General features: G+C 30.6%; 1 protein-coding gene across 1 annotated transcript in view; it reads right to left on the bottom strand.

Annotated features, from left to right (window-relative positions):
• LOC110991749 (serine-rich adhesin for platelets) overlaps positions 1-19,750 on the bottom strand; it is a 75,524-nt gene that overhangs the window by 13,737 nt on the left and 42,037 nt on the right. The gene's annotated exons all lie outside the window — the stretch shown is intronic.

Here is a 19,750-nt window from a genome sequence, read left to right as displayed (position 1 = left end):
AAGTTATATATGTATATATGCAATGTGTAAGATAATGAAAAACCATTTTAATTAAAAAATACCAAAACTCTTCTTTATTCAACAGCATACGTGACGCGTACTCGCGCGAGTGTACGTGTGTGTATGTGTGCGTATGAGTGAGTGTAATGTATATGAATACAATAAATCAAACATGTACGAAAGAAAAGAAAGATAAAACCAATATAATAATAAGAGATTAAATCCATTTCATTAAGAACATCTAATCCGGTGTGTAGTGGGATGGTGTATAAATCATGGTTTGTACGTGAGGGTGTGTGTGGAGTATTGGTATAAAAATCAATCAATTATGTTTCTAATCATCTATTCGCATTTTTCGTATTTTATCACTAAAGTAATTTAGGATTTTAAAATTACAAAGATCTACACTGTTAAACCCGCTTTAAAAGAATATTACGAAGACCTGTAAACATATGTATAATAATATAAATCTCAGTGGGTGGAGATAAAAATATGTACGTGACACAATTCAAAGGCCGCAATTTATCACAACTGATGACATTCATCGGCTACGTTTCCCGAGTTAAAAATTCCGGTTTGTTTAAGAAGTAATTTTTTTTACAAATAGTAGGAGTCCCAGAATTCTCGGCTATTTAGCTATCGCTGCATACTCTTAAAAGGAGTATTAAGAGCATCCATAGCGCTAAATTACTTGCATCATGAGAACACCCCATATACAGGGTCAGAGTGACTTACTCACCATCACATAGCATAGCCGAATCAAGTATTACTTAGTCAAACGTATTCAATATTTTTTCTCCTTTTATAAATATTGGAATTTTATATGTATTCCTCTTATGGTTATATGTTTAGAAGGTATAATTTGTTTGTTTGTTGTTCTGTAATGATGTATTGTAGTTGTAGTAAGTATTAGTAAGAAATAAATATGTAGATAGGTAATACGTTAAATAATATAAAAATAAAATAGGTACACATGTTGTAATTAATATTTTTTTTCTATGCACACTTTGTGCATCCACGGAATCACCATACCATATTATTTGTGTACGTGTGTCTTAACTTTCGAAGCTTTATTAAACAAATACACTTTTATTTCTACAATTATTTTGTGAGTTAAATAATAAAAGTTTAGTTATTAATTAGCATTACCATTTCTAAATAACAGTTTACAGGTTGTACGAAGGCTTTACTAACTTCCTCGCACATTACGGCAGCGGAACTGGCCAATTTGTCATACGGCCTTATGATTACTGGTAATTATGTTGCATTTAAACACACTCATATTGCGATTACAAAATATAAAAATGTTTAAAAGTATTTCTTTAGATTTTTATGAAACGCCAAAACTAAGTCAGTTTTCTTATTAATCATATAGTTTTTATTAAATATTGGGAAAGATAATTTATACATAATATTTATTAATTATTTCTTAAGACTCAGTAGTAAATAGTTTAGTATTCGGTAAAACGCTATTGTATTTTTGTTACAAGCACAGTAGGCATATGTAGCAACCAGCAACAGGTTCCAATTATGACCAATGAATAAAAAACCTCCGATTATATCATTATTCAAATAACCAGATCACAACAAAGGAATCTAGCCTTGGAACAAAACATCAAAATTACATGCAATGTTATTTACATAGTGGGTTATGATTATGATAATCAGATTAAAATATTGTTTAGGTAACTATTGTTTGGCATACTAAAATTGGGGTTAATTGTTAACAGTTTCCAGTATCGTCGTAGCACGATATATAATAATAAGCAGTTATATTAGCTTCAGACGGTGAACCTGTATTTTTCGCAGAAAGCTAAACTAGACTACTAGCTTGCTATATATAGAAATATTTCTGATTTTGTTATAGTAGTAAGCAAACACATCACTGCGGATTTTTTTACATTTATAAATTTCCCGATATCTCCCGACTCTTGTGGTCGCTTAGGTCTGAGCCTCAGATTGATGTATCTGTTTTATGATCATGTGTTAATCTAACAGGCAAGTAGGTGATCAGCCTTCTGTGCCTGATGCACGCCCTCGACTTTTTGGGTCTAAGGCAAGCCGGTTTCCTCACGATGTTTTACTTCACAGTTCGAGCGAATGATGCGCACATCGAAAAAAAGTCCATTATTGAACAGCCGAGTATCGAACCTACGACCTCAGGGATGAGAGTCGCACGCCAAAGCCTGTAGGCTAATACTACTCAGTTTTCATATGTATTACTATTCCTGTTCTATATTCATAGATGGGCCGTCGTTTGACCTCCGCTACGCTCTTGTAATACATTTCACTATCTTGTGTGGAAATCTTCCATTTGAAGCTTCCAGAAGCTTCTTAATATTTCGGGTAAATGCTTGGTTGTATATGTGTCATTGGTATGGTCACTGGCAATTAGGTTCAGAGTCTTCTGATATTTGGGTCCAACACATTCTTTCCTCACAATGAAATCATCCTACAAGCGAATGTTACCGACTTGACCGGCTTGTTTCTTATCATAGAGAATTGATAATATAGAGAAATGAAAGGAATCCTTCGTTTTTAGCTTAAAAGATTATTTTACATTATACACTGTAAAGTATTGTCGTTAAATATTTATTTATCCCACGTTTTTGTACACACAAAGGCAGGAAAACATTAAAATTATTTGACAAGTTTGACATCGTATTAAGTTTAATGAATTATGACAGTGGTTAACCTTGAAAGACTAGACAGGCTTAGATGACCCACTATTCGCTGATTGACTTATGTTAATATTAAGAGCAGTGGGCGGATTATTTACTTTCTAAATTCGTTGTAATGTCAGATTCCCACACCCTTCAACCATTTTTAATTAAGTCAAGTAAGACCAACTTTTCCACTATAATAATGAAGAATATCCATAGCGCTACATAAACTGCATCATAAGCACATCCTTACATACACCCACACTATCGTCTATTGCAACTACATCCGAGTTAGGTATTACTTAGTTATTGATGGTTTTCTTGCGTAAATATTTAAAACTTTTTTATATTATATTATGTATTCCATCTTTGGCTATATGTTCAGCATAATTATTTTTGTTATATATAATTGGAGTCTGCTGCAGATTGTATCTTTTTATATATTAAAGTTTATGCATACAAAGTTAATGTAAAAGTAAATCCACAAAGTTGCATATATCGGACACGTCTTGTGTCATCATCGATACGACTTATTGCTGCTTGGTAAATTCAAGGCAACAGAGAGGCTGGTAGAAGAAGCAGTTGTGGTAGCGGAAGGTACGGGAACCAGCAAGTTTTTACAGCCAGCTTTTAGCAATAAAGTGACACCAGAAGAAGAAGAAGACAAGATTTTTTTCCTTTATATGATAATATTATCTATTGCTCTCTCAAGACGAATAACTTATATTATAAAGTTGATTAAATGGTTTTTATTATTTCGAAGTGCATTTTAACGTCTTATCAATAAAGGTTCCAATAAGGCACAGCTGAATAATAAAATAACTAAATAAGAGAACTAAATGCAGTCAAAGTCGGGGTCATTTAATAACAGAGGGTAAACAGACCGAACGAAAAAAATAGAATAAAACTTTTAAATGATTAAACCATTACGTTGTTTTTATCTTTCCTTTGTACCAACTCAGATTATAATCAAAATAATGACTCCCTTGAACCATGCCACCTAGCGGCAATAATTGGCTATATCCTAAACAACGTAATTATACCTTGTAGGCAAAAAAATTGTACCTTAATCTGTATGAATTTTTGAAAAGCTATCCAATTTATTTCTATCTAAGGTCGGATCTAAAGAAATTATTTAGGTTACAACAACAATAGTTCGACAAAAATGTCTGACAAAAATCATGCTTTCTTTCTCTAATGAATAGGTTCTTTGAAAAATCGTAAGGATACCTTGGCTTACCCGTTAAATCGATGGCGTTAAATCATCAGGCACGGGAAGCGAAAGACTAAAACTACTTCCTCTTAGATTAACAAATTAAAGATATATATAGAAATCTGAGGCCTAGGCCTAAGGTTGTAGCGCCACTAGTTTATTTTTATATAAATATGTTTAATTAAACACTTGTCGTATCCTTTTTATTTCGTACAAATCCCTGAGAACCTTATTTTATTAGCTCGTTGGCAATATTTTATTATCAAGCCTCGTTCGACATTTATAGGTGCGATTGAGACATGTGTGAGAACGACGATTGATATGTAGTTGTGAGTGGCGCTTGGCCAACGATTCTAGGAATTAGCTCGTATCGAACGAGGAAAACTATAGACGAAGAGAAAATTAGCATACTATCATTGTAGATTGATATTTTTGTGCTATGTCGATAGGAAATTTGTTTGAACCAGAAAATTTTCACATTTTCTAACATTTTTAATGAAGGCGGACTGGTCCATAGCGAGTAGACCCGTAGGTTTTTAGTGGTTTCCATTGCAAGTCACCGACCGACTCCCGCACTCCCCGCGCCCCTTTAAGAAGTTCACCCGGCGTGGGGTCAGTAAATTGATTGATCAAGGGGAGGTTATCAATCACTTGGAAATATAATTTATAAATCAGTATTATGTTGCATGTATGAAACTTTACTCTTCCAACGAAAAAATTGTCGGGTAAGCCAGCAAGATAAAAAAGACAAAAATAAATTGGCGTTTCATATTATTATTGAGGAGAATATTGTAACTAACACAATGGACACATATGGGCTTATGATTGTGTGCTTAAATAAATAAATTATTATTATTTTTTTGTGCTAGTATAGGAAGCATAACTTAAATGCATTTAAATGTTATTATTACAATTAAATGAAGAAAACAATATGCACAATTATTTGACCAACAAAGTTATAATTTAAATTATTAAAAAGAAAATTAAAACAAATCAGAAAGTTGTTTCCTGGAAGAAATCGCTCGAAAGCGGTAAGGCCGCCAGTTGCCCTCCTTTTCAGTTATATTCAATTTTTATATTGTAATGTAACGAAGTGCTAATAAATAAATAATTTAAGTTTGGTCCTTGTGGCAGTGTACCCTAAACACTAGCAGCATTACCTCGCTGTACTGCGATACTTATTCGTTGAGCGAGGAAAGCTACCTGGGTTCGGTTCGGTTGGGTCTCTCCTCCAAAGGGAACAAAATTGAAGTTTAAGGGATGACTCTTTTATTTGTGGCGTTTTTAGTTTTCTGTCTGCTCTACAATAATTAGTTTTCTATGTAGTCAATGTATAAATTAATTATTAACTAAATTTATGAATGACTTTACAATTTTATATTTAAATATCTGATGACATAGCCATGTCCTTTAAACGAGTCATATCAGATATTCAATTCATCACAACATTTTTTGTTCTGTAATTTTACAAAAGATTCAATCTTTTAAAACATCAATCACAGCTTATCTCATCGAAAAGAATCGAGGAAAATACAAAGAGGTTTCCAAGAAACCAAATGAAGTATTGTGGGAAAATTTAAAGGAAAAACTTAATTAAATTTAAATTAAAAAAAATTAGTACTATAAATTTAAAAATATAATCGTTCGTCCTTTGGCCCTAAGGTAAATAAAATAATCGAGAGTCTAGAAACTAAGTCTATATATATGTATATATAAATGGTTATATAGATTTTATATATGACCTTATATAGTTAAAGATGCGGAATTCGGAAATGTTTGCTTCATAGCTGTAGTATAAGGACCAATTTTTTGGCTTGTTATAAAATAGTTCTATTAATTTTTGGCTATTTATATGTAGATGATACGAAATCCACCAGGTAATATTTATATATTTCTATCTGTATCAAAATAACACCCGTCGTATATTTTCATTTCATTTCATACTGTTAAATGCATTATAGTCGTAATTAAATCCAAGGAAAAATCTAGCGATGGATAGAGGAAAAGTGGAGCGGCCGGATATCGAGAGAGTACATTGCACGGTGTTGGTTTTAATTTCTACGAAAACTATCAACCTGCTCACAACTATTAATTAAAGTATGTTTAAACGAATTATGTACTCTAACAAAAAGTACCAGGTAAACTACATTTACGTGACCTAAACCAGTATGTTTTATTTCATTGATTAATGACTATACTGTTTTATTATGGTGATATATATATATATACTATACTATCTTAAGGTTTATTTTAGATGACTGCACAGTCTGCGTTAGTGGATAAATATTTTTAGTCTCAGATTTCTGTATCATTTGACATTTTTTTTGTCTAAGGAAAGCCGGTTTCCTCAGGAGGTTTTCTTTCACCGTTCGAGTGAATGGTAAAGTATGCACCGGGCATAACCGGGGATCGAACCTACGGCCTCAGGGATGAGAGCCGCACGCTTATGCCACTAGGCCATCACTTACTTTCCGACTTATCTCTAAATATATTTTAGATGAAATGATTAAATTTTTTTAATCGTTTCAAAGTTCTCATAGAATGCAGCCGATTCGAATAATTGCATTTCACGGTCCAAATGCAATCGTTCCGAATAAAACCGGACGTGACAGACAAACAGACACAATGTGACATTATACAGACATCCAACAACGCTCGATGTTTGACAATTATATTATTCATGACGTGGACAATGTGCTTTTGTAAATGTTTATTCTTTTGTAATGGCGTTTCAAAATACCTACCTTCAACTAATAACTCATATGCTATTTGAGAATTGTTAAAATTTTAGGTGCTTGTTTAACTAACAAAAGTGGAAGTGAGCGTATGCCAGGATTGTGTGACTTAGCTAACTTATGAGCGCAATGGCAATACCCTCTCGACCATCCTGTAGTCCTTGCGAAGCTACCCCTTTTTTATGTTGGGAAAATCGCTAGACATACCTGCAAACCAGTATAAATCATCGTTTAAAAGATATCTGGAATAACTAACTAAATTAACTAAGAAACACAAGAAATGAAAAAACAAAATGTGCAATTTTCGCGGTAATCAAAGGAATTTCACATCAAAACCATGGCGAATGCGATTTATAATGGGATCATAATCTTATATAAAACGCAATTTTATCTTAAACGGTACTTAGAATTATTAACTGTTAAATTATTCTGACATTTTGATTTATATAAGGTGATCGTTTATTTTGGTATTTGAATGCAAATACATTCTGACGCGATACGATAATTATTTCAATAATTGGTTGCTGAAAGATTGACAGACACAGATATATGAGTCTGGAACATCAATGGACTTTAAATTTAACGTGCTCTAACTGGAAAGTATCTTACATATTTTAGGAAACCTTAAGAAACTTGAAAATTAGTTTAGAATTTGATACAATATATACAATAGTAGCAATTTTTAAATAATAAAAATAGCCGGTTACACTTTATTAAATCAAATACCTGTCTTTAGTACCACGTCGCCTTTGCGCCTTTGCCAGTTGCCTTTAATTGTTTTATTACCTGTAATAACAAAAAAATAATTAAAAAGTATCCATAAAAATATACATGCAACAGTGACCTCTTCATTATTTGAAACTCTAGGGTGATAGAAGAGTTATATGTCAAATTACCAAGAGTTCAAAGTAACAAGCGTTTTTAACCACGGGGAGGGGGTACTCAAGTAAAGAAGAGTTTAATAAAAATCATGATTTATTATTGCTATATTATTATTATGTACACTTTATCACAAATTTTTATTTCGAAGACAAGTCTCTATACTTTTTGAATGAGCGACTTCAGATCGTTATGATATCATCAAACATTACCATGACGTTTGAAGAAAGACTGGATCGCGTTATTATCCCAATACCAACAGAACATATCTCATTTATGTGTAACTGACAGGTCTGCCCTTGTATGTAAACAAACAACAGGTCTGTGCATGATAAAAATTATGTGGCAGCTCGGACTTCAAATTAGCGTTGGCCAGCTAGTGTTCCTTTAACATTGAATTTAATCAATTTATCGAGTATTTTTCAAATAAGTTAAATAATAATAAATTATCGAAGGTCCACTGTATTTAATAGGTAAAACGAAATGTATTTCTATAATGCAAGTCTCTTAAGTAAACAAAATATTATTTAAATTAAATAATCATTACATCTTGTTTGAACGAATATTAAAATATAAATTATTTTCTTGCTTGTTAAGACACATGTCAAGTTTTTTAATATGTATGTATCTAGTGTGTGTATAAACAAAGCCCATTAATCAACACGTGAGGCCTGCATACCATTGTGTGAAGTTAAATGCGTAGGCGCAAGTTAATCCGATTAACAGTGAAATATTAGTATTTCAATGGGATTGGCATTTGTCTAGATCATTGAGTATTGAGTTACAATTAACGGATTCAGATTTAAAATGTGATTGATTTTGTAAATCACTAAGCTACTTTTGAATCTCGTTAAGATTGACCCCATAAAACCTCGTTTAGATAAGTTTACTAGTAAACTAAATGTATACTGAATTTTGTAACAAAATTGTTAACATTTAGTTATTGTTTTTGTTTTAATTTATTGGATCTGTTAATTGATAACTTATAATACAGGATTTGCAATAGTCTTGACTTTTTTAATGGTAATCAAAATTAATACTTAAATAGAAAATTAAAACAAAAAGTTTCTTCTGATGAATTACTGATAAATCTGGTGTTCAGCGATACCGCCGCCCACGGACACTCTCAATGTCAGAGGGCTCACAAATGCGTTGCCGGCCTTTTAAGAATAAGTACGGTTTTAGTTATTACAGTGTAAGGAAAATATAATGTTACTACAGCTTTATGGGGCTTTTATCTAAATTTCTACTTCTGACTGGGTGAGCCGAATGCCTAGCTAAGAAGCCAAGCCCGGAAGTGACTAAGGATGAGAAGTTATAATATGCTGTATACATAAATAAATATATATATATATATATATATATATATATATATATATATATATATATACAACTTATATACTTAGTAGTAATAAATACTTTAATAGCGCAATTTTGGGTATACATCATCACTAATTGTAACTACATTATTATTATCAAAATTTATCAATCAGAACTTTTATCCTCTCCTCCATATAAAACCCACAAAAATACTTTGTTTATGTATGACCAAATGTTATACAAGATCATTTAGCACTCCTTTATATATAGCAATTGTTACGAACAAAGCAAGGACTAGTCAATGTCAGGTATATATACTTAACATATATGCGATTCCTATAACCTTATGTAATAAATAATGCAGGTGTGAATATAACAAAATAAATATTGCGACATGTTATTATTATCTTATATGTATTCTATTATGTAAGAGATCTTTATATATTTACGGCATATGAATTCTTCTAATAATTATTTTCAAATAAGTAACCAGAGATAAGTAATTATATGTATTCGGTACTGACTGATCAATTTTAAATAAACCATTGTTAAGTGCCCATCTCATACCTAATTCACTGTTTTGCTTGTATTTTTTTGTTTAACAATAAGCAAAAAATATTAAGTAATTTAATTTTTTGTAACATTTATTTCAACCAAATAAAAAAACTGTAAATATAGTATGTATTATGTGGTAACCTTAAATAAGAGACTATAGATTTCAATTTCAATTAAAACTATATGCAAATTAATTAATAATTCGTCCCAATTAAAATCATATTGTTCATGTTGCAAGCGTCACATTGAATAGAATACATTGCGTAATTATTGCTGCTACACCATACATTCGCACGCACTTCGCATGCAATGGAAGTGCGGTTAGGTAATCACTGGGTGTTAATGTGATACTCTGTATTAATGCATTGAGAAATGTATTTACGTGGGTTATAAGACAATGCTCGCAAGTTTTTGCATATGTCAGACATCGACGTATGCAAATTTATTACAATACATGTATTAATTCACGTATTTATTTATCCATATATGTTTTATACGAATTATTAGAAGGCCTATTTGAATTTATGCCAGCTTCTCTTTTGATCTCATCGTCCAATTGCTTTATTGGTCTGCCCTAGTTTCTTTATCCTTTTGGGACAGTTTATTCGGTTACCCTTTTTAACCAACTGTCATCTGTATACGTGCTCTGCTCATCTCCATTCAAGGTGTTGGACATGTTGTGCAGCATCATGTTATTAATTTACTCGTATAAAAATAAAACTTTAATCGTTTTTAACAAGAATACAAAATATCATCAAAATTAAATTTGTATAATTAACTCTAGAGTCTAGCAACGCAGTTATTCTATCCCTACATAAGTCCCTTCTGTTTTATGTTATAACGTAATTAGCTAACCTAACAATATCTTATAGTGTCAAGATTACATAATATTTATTTTTTAATATATACATTGATTAGGCCATCGCACTTAACAATCTTATTTTATATAATCAGCAACCTAGCTTAATACAAATTACTATATGAAATTCAGCAAATGTTTAAATTTTATTTAAATATCTACTCGCGCAAAGACAAGATATTCGAAATATCCTGTCAAACCTTTCCTACGTAACAGCGGATTTAGATTAAATTATTTGTGAAGTTTAGACGATATTGCTCAAATCTTACAATTACAATATATTTAAGAATATTATAATCTGATTACATTGGCTTTAGAATGAATGTAGATAGAATGGTATCTATTATGGTAAGGTCTCGTTCATTATTTTAACTGTAAGAACCTTCCATCTAGGATCTCTGACTACACATTTTGGAGTCGGTTATTGAGAACATACTTACGACAACATATTTATCGAAATAACTTAAGGAAAATAATTTATTCAACGCGTTCATAACCTTCAAGATTTTAACATTATAAATAAGGAATAAGATTTTTTTATTATTTATAAATTTAGTTCTTAAAAGGCCGGGAGCCTCTTAGGAAAGGGTTCGCTCGTTTCTTGAAGGACCCTAAGTCAAATTGGTACGGAAATACTTCAGTAGTAATACTTAGGTATACTTAATAAAGCTAATGTCCCACCCATATCCACTGGTGTGGTACTGGCTTGATTAAATATTTGAATAAATAAACTATTAGCCATTGGATTTAAACACATTAATTACCATGGGAAAATTGTATAATTCAAGAAAAACTAATTGAAGTACCGAGGTTGCGACCTTAATAAAATGTTTATGTGACAAGGCACAATTTAGTTTTCCTATCCTTGAAGTATTTAGTTGCTAATAGTTGAACCATCAATCTTCTTGAGAGCAAGGTGCGTCTGACATTTACGGAACATTGCACGATCAACGTATTATGTTCATTACATTATACTTACTGGTACACAATGTACTTACTGCAATAGTTTAAACAAATATTTCCAATGGAAAATGAAAAATGAAAAATATTTTTTTTTAAATTCCCTATAAATAAGGCTTTATTCAATAGCCTAAAACAGGCGATTTAATAGTTTAGGTATCTAAGGTTTCATGAATTAAAATGACACAATGTCATGTTATTAGACATTATCGGAATATTAGAATACAATTTGTAAGTGTGGTAAAAACTAAAGGGCTCATATTGGTGTGATGATATTGATGATTTAGATGGTTTAGATTTGGTTTACGCTTCTAATAAGTAACTTTATATTAATTTAACTTAACTAACATTAAAATACATTAGTCGCAGGGTCTAATTTTTTTCTCTCTCTCTGAGTCATGAGTGTCTGAGTATCGTGGTACCACTGTATATAATTTTGAGAAAGGTGACTCTTTGTCGTTATCAGTTCATCTCGATGGCGAACATCCACGCGATCTTTTGCCTTCGATGTTGCCAATCACGATGAGATTCTCTAGGTTCTTGTCGCCGCTACTAATTGTGCGACCAAAGTACAAAATGATACGCAATTTTGACATTAATAAAAAACAAATTACTTTACCTAAAACATTACGCATCCCATTACTGGTTAAATACTAAGAAACTAATATTTTAATATTTTCCGAGTACGGACATTCTGAGAATTGCATTCCACAAACATTTCAACAAAATATTCATAACTTAACAAACCTAAGAATTCGGCGAGGACAGCCTCGCTATTAAAAAAACATACGATTCATGGAATGTTCCCGGAACGAACGGAAATTCTAGAATTATGTTCATGCGCAATAGATTTTAAATAAACAATGACATAACTTAAATTGAATTAGATCTAAACGGTTCTGCCTTTATGCTGTTCTTGACCCGTTATATAAGCTGTGTTTGACAAATTAGCATGTCATTTTTGACCTCTGCAGGTCAACGGTAGAACGTGTACTAAATTCTACTACATCATGATGAGTACTTAATAAATGTTTAAAGGCCCAAAGACGCATTCAATGATGTTTTACTAGACTTTTCTTTATAAATGAGCTCTAAGCTTTGGAAATTAATTAATAGAAGTTGTATATCTGCAACATGAATCATGGCCAAAAAACATCTGTGGCGATACAACCTTTTTGGGCCTGGGACTCATATTTCTGTATCTATTTCATAAAAATTTGTCAATCTAATAGGTAAGAAGGTGAAAATTCAAATCAAAGTAACAAAAATAAATCATGCACAGTCAATATTAAATATTTCTTGACCCACTGATGGTTTTTCCATACCTACATTACAATATATTTAACTTGAAGAGCATTAAATTATTGTATTAAATAAAATATACTTATCTTAATCTTTAAATAATATCCTTATTATTGTTAAATGTTACAAATGAAACCACGAGTTAAAATCTATAATCTAATATTTATCGTTAACAACTTGACTGAGGCTGTAATATGCAAATTAAAATCAATTACGTCCCTTCAAATCGATCGCCGCGCTAACCATGTGTGACCTCTAAAACCGGTTTCAATTACCGCCACACCTTGGCTTCTTAATCAGATATAATATTTGTCATTATCTTTAACTGGTTTTAGCTCATCATCTGTCAGCAAAAACAATACGGGAAGTCCATAATAGAGCTTTTTACGACTCAGATTTTGCAGTGTCATCTGTATTAAATTCTTAGTATAGAATATATGCATATAAGTTTAGTAATCAATTTAAAAAATATAATATTTGTACAACACTCTGTTTTTTATACTTACACTATTTATATATATTCATATATTAATATCATCATATATTAATATTATATATTATAACTTAAATAACGTGCAAGAAAATAAACTTAAGCAAATATTTATTTGTGTGTATTTTGTATTATAGTTTCTTTATATTTTTATATAAAAATATAACATTACAGATGTATAAAGCACAGTTTGATTACAGGAGCAAAGCTTAGTTATGTAGTTATACTACGGAAAAGCGAACAGAATGTATTAACTTCAAGAGGTCAACTACTTTCAGAAAACTAGTAATGTCTAAGAATGAAAATGTGTTTCGAGATAAGATTATTTTTTTATTGTCTTATGAATAGTTATTTTATTCATAACACTTTTGTAGAAAAAAAATAAAGTGGCCTAAAAAAGTATTTTAAATTTAAATAAAGTGGTTCCAAGTCAGAGCTGAAACAATCTTGTATATTTTTAGAGTTCATAAAATTGATAAAACTGACAGTTTGTTTTGTACTGTATGTACTGTAACTTAGGCTCAAGTGGCGATCAAAAAGTTGTACTGTGATCAAATTATGTCTTAATTAATTAATATAAATTTTACTAAAACTTCAACTGAGGTTACAATTATTACTGGACAAAAAAATATATACGGATTGTCTTTTTTCTTAATTATTGACGATGTAGGTCAGACACAGGCTATTCATATACACAATATTAGTAACAGATGTAGAATGTGTTCACTCAGGAAATTACATGACTTGATAAAGTTCTAATTATGATTGTAAATTACAGGTTTTAGACAAATTAATAGACTGTTATCACAGTTAGAATCTATCATTAGTAGCAATAAAAATTACAGCTCTTAATGCATATGTCGCTTTGGCAAGGCCAAGTGAGTTGATTCAAAGTATTTATGAGTAAATAACTCACACAGGGCGTGGTTCATAATACTTAATATGGTAATACTATGTTTTTACAGTACTCGCCCATGACACGTTACCATTAATTGACATTACTTTTACTGTAGGATTACTGCATATTGAAATATTAAATGATTATACTGTTTGTCTACTCTATGTGCATCTGTATCAGTTTATATAATATATAAATTCAAATTAAAAATCATTTGTACATTTATGAACATCAATATAGAAATGCATATTAAATTATTTTAATTTTTAATTTACTTACTGATGAGAAAACCTGGCAATAAACTCAAAAAAAAGGGAAATCAAATGTCATACGGGTGGCGGTGCTCTCAAGCCTTCTGCTAGTGTTAAGGCTACCTTGGCCAAAAATGGCTTAAATGACCAGAGATATGATGGATTTAAAATAATATTCCCTAATTAAAGACTTATTTCGATTTTTTGTTTAAATGAATATATTATATTTTTTTATTAATTCTGCCTGTTAAGCCTAAGTATACAAGTCTTACCAATATTCACATAATAAAATTAAGAATTTAAAGAAAATGTTTTGTCCTATGTCATAATGTAATAAAGTAATAACCTAGCAAGTTATTAATATTGAAGTGTGGGCATCACCATGTATGGATCTACGCTTACTCACTGTGTGACACGATAATTTAAATTAAATATTACGCTTCCTACAACCTTTTTTGTAAATCTGTTAACGACAGAAGGACGCTATGAGAATTGATGAAAAAGCCTTTAATTTAAATATGCAAATAATTTTATTATAAGCCCAGTCTTCCTCCTTGTTGTTAAAGTTTGCAATTAATTAACTTAATTAAACTAGAATTTTATGAGTTGTCCATTTACAGTAACATTTTGATGGGATATTTCTGTAGTAATTCAATTTTTTTTTAATTAACAAGCATGATGACGTATGATTTCTGATATAATATTATACCTTTGCAATGATAGTCACGTATATTTGTCACACGAACTAGCGTGTTAGAATGTGTGATGTGGTCATTCATAAAGAAATCTGATCGCAATTCACAATAAAATCAGTAAATAAAATTAATACTTATATGAATACCTAAAACTTTCTCGTGTAAGAACTTTGTAAGAAAACTGGTATGTTAGTGTCCTAAAATTTCTTTAGGAACAGACTCATCACTAACTTGCGTTTAATTGAAGGTAGTTTTGCACCTACCCTCTACATTAACATTTCAATAATATCCTATAAGTCGGTCTACCCCAAAAAAAATAGTTTGAATTATACTCTGATTCTCTCTCTCTCTCTATTCTCCACTCGCGAGCCCTCTGGCATTGAGAGTGTCCATGGGTGGATTATCACTTAACATCAGGTGAGCCTCCTGCCCGTTTGCACCCGGTTCTATAAAAAAAAAGAAATTCCGATGTCTGAAGTTTGCATTAAACAACGATCGTTGGTTTGTCACAATTTTCGTATAAAAAAAATTAAAGACGATTTCTTCGTGAAATTGTGTGTCATTAATGAAGACATTTGTATGACGATATATTATCTAAATATGTGCACGACATGCATCTTACATTATTGTTTAGAAAAACATGATACATAATTGAGTTCTTTGACCTCAGTTTCACCGCGATTTAGGTGTAAAAACATAAATTCATTCAATTGATGTCACGTTTTATTTATAGTAGGATCTCCTATTATAATCATATACAGATATACAAATGATGCAACAATAGGAGGTTCAATTATTATTGTTTTTTTTTTAAACAGTGGACTATTTTTGAATTAAATCTTGAGTTTTCCTTAAACGATTATTTAAAAAACAATTGACATTATAAATAAATTTATTAAAAATAGCCTTTGCACTAAGAAGAAGTTTACACCTGATTAATTTGATAGAAAAATATGAGATAAAGACAAATAACATTTACAGTGTTCACGTGTTATTTTAATTGTTTTAATTGGTGATTTACCTATTATTCAAAGTTAAGACAACAATAAATACATGATTTATACATTTAATCAACTACATTACTTCATAATATGTAGCCATTTTAAATCAATATTATGAAATATTTTATGTTAAAATTACATGAACCATTTGTTGTTGCATAATGATGAAAAGATGAATCTTATTCTTAACAAGTGATTTCGGGATTCTGATTTTAGGAATGATTTGTTTTTAAAGCCTTTTATTTTCGAATATTTTACATTTAAATATATTTAAATCTCTATCATGGCATTAATTACTAGATATGTGCACTATTTTTGGAAACTTCAAATCCCGCTATTTCTGTCTGCATTACGCTACTCTCTTCCATGTACCTATCACCCGCTATTTCCCTAATCTGGTCTATGCACCACGTAAATTATCTTCTTCTTTGTGTTTATTGTGCCTAGGGCGCTTGTTAAGGAATTTGTTGTTTTTTTAATTAGAGAAAGTTAAAATAACCGTGTAATAACACTCGCTTGGGCAACTGTACGCATCTAAAGCCCATTTATAATGGTTAAGTGATGTGTTGAACCCAGTCACTGGATCATTTACTTTCACTACTCGCAAGGACGGCCACTTTCTAACACATTTTATACTTGCAAGCATAACTGGACTATATTTTGCTGTTTCATAATAACTTGTTTAATTGATAAAGTAAAAACGAGGTACAGAATTATTTTGTAATTAAACCTAAAACAGAAGTAACAGTGAATTACTGAAGGTAGTTCAGATATAGAGTAATGGGAAAACTCCATTTGACTGGTTTTCATAAGAGACCATCTAGACTTATTTGCATTTCCATCCGACACAATTTGTGCTGCAAATCGAAGGGAACCTGTGTCTATACCTAATAATTAAAACAATTTGGACAAAAAAATATATGATTTTATTTAAGCATTCTTATTACAAATCAAAGTTTTCATTGGTTAGCAAAAGTAAATATACCAATGATTCATTTAATAATGTATAAAACATTGGGTTCATTCACATACTAATAGTACATATTTTAATAATATATAGTTTTACGTAAAACTCGGTAATTCCCTTGAACTCATTGCGGCGTTAATGTGTATGATGACGTCCGACGCATAAAAATCCGAGTTTTATAGACATTTTGTAGCCCCATTTACTTATTATTCAGGGCCACGATTGAATTTACTATCGACTATGCCTCTAGCATATATGTAAATAAAAATTTATTGACTACAAAGTAGTGTACCATTTAAATAATATACGTAGTAACAAGTATTTATTTAGACCGTGTAGGTAATGTGGCCAAAATCTCTGCTGCGCATCTGAATACAGTTTTATATGCGACTAGCAAAGTCCCGCGGTTTCACTCGCGTAGATGTGACTCGCGACTGATCTTGACGTAGTGAAAATTTACTAAATCGGACCATAGACATATTTTTGCTATCATGAAAATTTTAGTATTATTAGATACACACTTACATTAATAATCTAATAAATATACAGATTTTACTTTACAACGAATATATTATAATATCTGATACTAAATTAATTTTCTTTTTGTTCTATCATCAATAGTTTCCTCAATACTCTCTTAAGATATAAATACTTAATGTAGGTACTTACAAAAATACAAACCATATTTTATCTCGTTACTGTCGATAGATGATGTAATTATATCGACTTAATTAACGTGATACAGAGTTCATCAGGTCATCTGATCTAAAATAACGTCTGAGAAAGTTATTTATGTAATCTATAATGTAATAAACAAGCGTTTAATTGGAAATTAGAGTAATTAATTTATCTCAATAATTCTTGCGTAACTTAATTGAATTCTCTCATTAGACGTTAAACTTATTCGTATTGTTTTATTATTATATTTATTTATTGTATTATTAATATATTATATTATTCTTGCCCACTTAAAAGCTCAATATACATTTAATAAATTTATAGTTTGACTGTGTATATGTCTTATTTTTCTGTGATATTTAATGTTACCCATATAATCTTATGTCTAAACAGAGAGAGTGATAAAAGATACATCGTTGAGAACCTTTTTAAGCATTCAGATTCTCAATGAATTACTGTGACAGTTAGATCACGGATAATTTATAATTTAGCCAGTAACTTGCGTAATTATAAGTTTACCTAATGGTACGGTTTAAAATTAATTAAGGCTTTTAAAAGTATGAAAATAAAAGTGAAACATACTGTGGTTTATTTATAATAATTTGCATTATATTTAATGCATTCAGAATTTTCTATGATATTAGCTGCAAAAGTGTTTCTCATGAATTATACTATCAGGTGGGACATGTTATTGTCCTTACATAATTATTAAATTACGCGTCGAATTGATTGTGTATGGTTTTTGCAGTCGTTTAAAAATAAGTATACAGATGTTTTAATTTGTTAAAATTGTTGATTTAGTTAATTAAACATTTAACAAATATTGAATGAATACCTACAGTAGTAAAAACTATGTTATATCTTACCTATTACAACATCTAAAGGGTCAATGAAACTTCATTAACATATTAAACGACTACCTAGGGTTTTTACATCTATAATGAACTGCTCTTACAACATCAAATATTTCTAAATTCCAATAAACTGAAACTCAGAGTCAAAATTTGGTAGAAGAAAACAATTTAAGTAGAAAACATTTAGTGTTTAATCTGTCTACGTTTTTTTACACAAAGCAGAATTTCTAAACACTGAACTTATCTCAAAATATTGATAGGAAATTATTAAAAATTAAATTATTAAATTAATTAGCCTGCGAAGTGTCCAGGAAGTTTTGAAAGAAACTGCTTAGTTGTTCAGGACTAGCTAAGTGAGAAAACTGAGTGTACACAGATACATACAATCCAATTAGATACGTTGAGGGTGTTTGAATGCAATTTTTTTCATCACAAAACAGTTTACAAGCAAATAATTGAACTGAGTACAAAAGTCATTATTGAATAGCTGTAGGTCAATAGGAGGCGGAGGCGTGGGATCGATTTTACATCTAATCAAATGTATCGATGCCAATATCGATTAATCGATTAGATCCGGTCGATTGGTTCAATGAGTTTTGACATTTAACAAACAATGAATTTTGAAACGTTGAATTTCAGTATTAATTTCAACACTTGTTGATGGGCAGAACGGACACTTGATTGAAATACACTTTAATAGTGATTGACTATTGCCCAAGATTTCGTCTAGATGAATTTATAATTAGTCCCTTTGGTTCTCTTATTAGGAAGTTTTATTAGCCTTAATTTGTCAATATAATTTAAATTAAAACGGTTCGGTAAATATCATCAACATATTTTGGAATAATGTTATTTATTATAAAATAGTATATATAACACTATTTTCGAATGATGTATACACAACTTTAAAGTTAATAAAACTGTCTGACTATGTACCTTGGTTGGAATTTTATTTAACTGAATATTTTTCCCTTGACATGAAGTACAAACTATGAAATATACTATACGTAACACACGAGCTCGACTTCTGTCTAAGACATGCCATTGATGCACCCAAGACCTCTGTTTTGAAGTTTGAGCATCGCACGCATCACACGGACATGTATTTCTTCTAGCTGGGTATATATAATAAATGAGAATAAATACTGATATTGCATAGATTTACGTTTATAAACCCTCATTAAATCTCATATAACGAACTCCTTATAAAGAATGTTGAGTAATGTATAAAACTGTCAAACGACACGAAATAGCGTGACGTAATTTATACAGCTCACTGAAACTGCTCTGTTAGACTGAAGTGAAAAAAGATTCAAAATTATAGCTCCTATGGGCTGAAAATTTATAAAATGCATGACAAACAAGAGCTCAGGAACATTCTTACGTGTTACACACCATTCACTTAACTCTTAAATTAAATGTCTACACTA

The sequence above is a fragment of the Pieris rapae genome, chromosome 16, assembly GCF_905147795.1.
Source record: "Pieris rapae chromosome 16, ilPieRapa1.1, whole genome shotgun sequence".
Lineage (NCBI taxonomy): Eukaryota > Metazoa > Arthropoda > Insecta > Lepidoptera > Pieridae > Pieris > Pieris rapae.
Note: the sequence above shows the minus strand (reverse complement) of the source record. Positions and strands in the feature narration are given on the sequence as shown.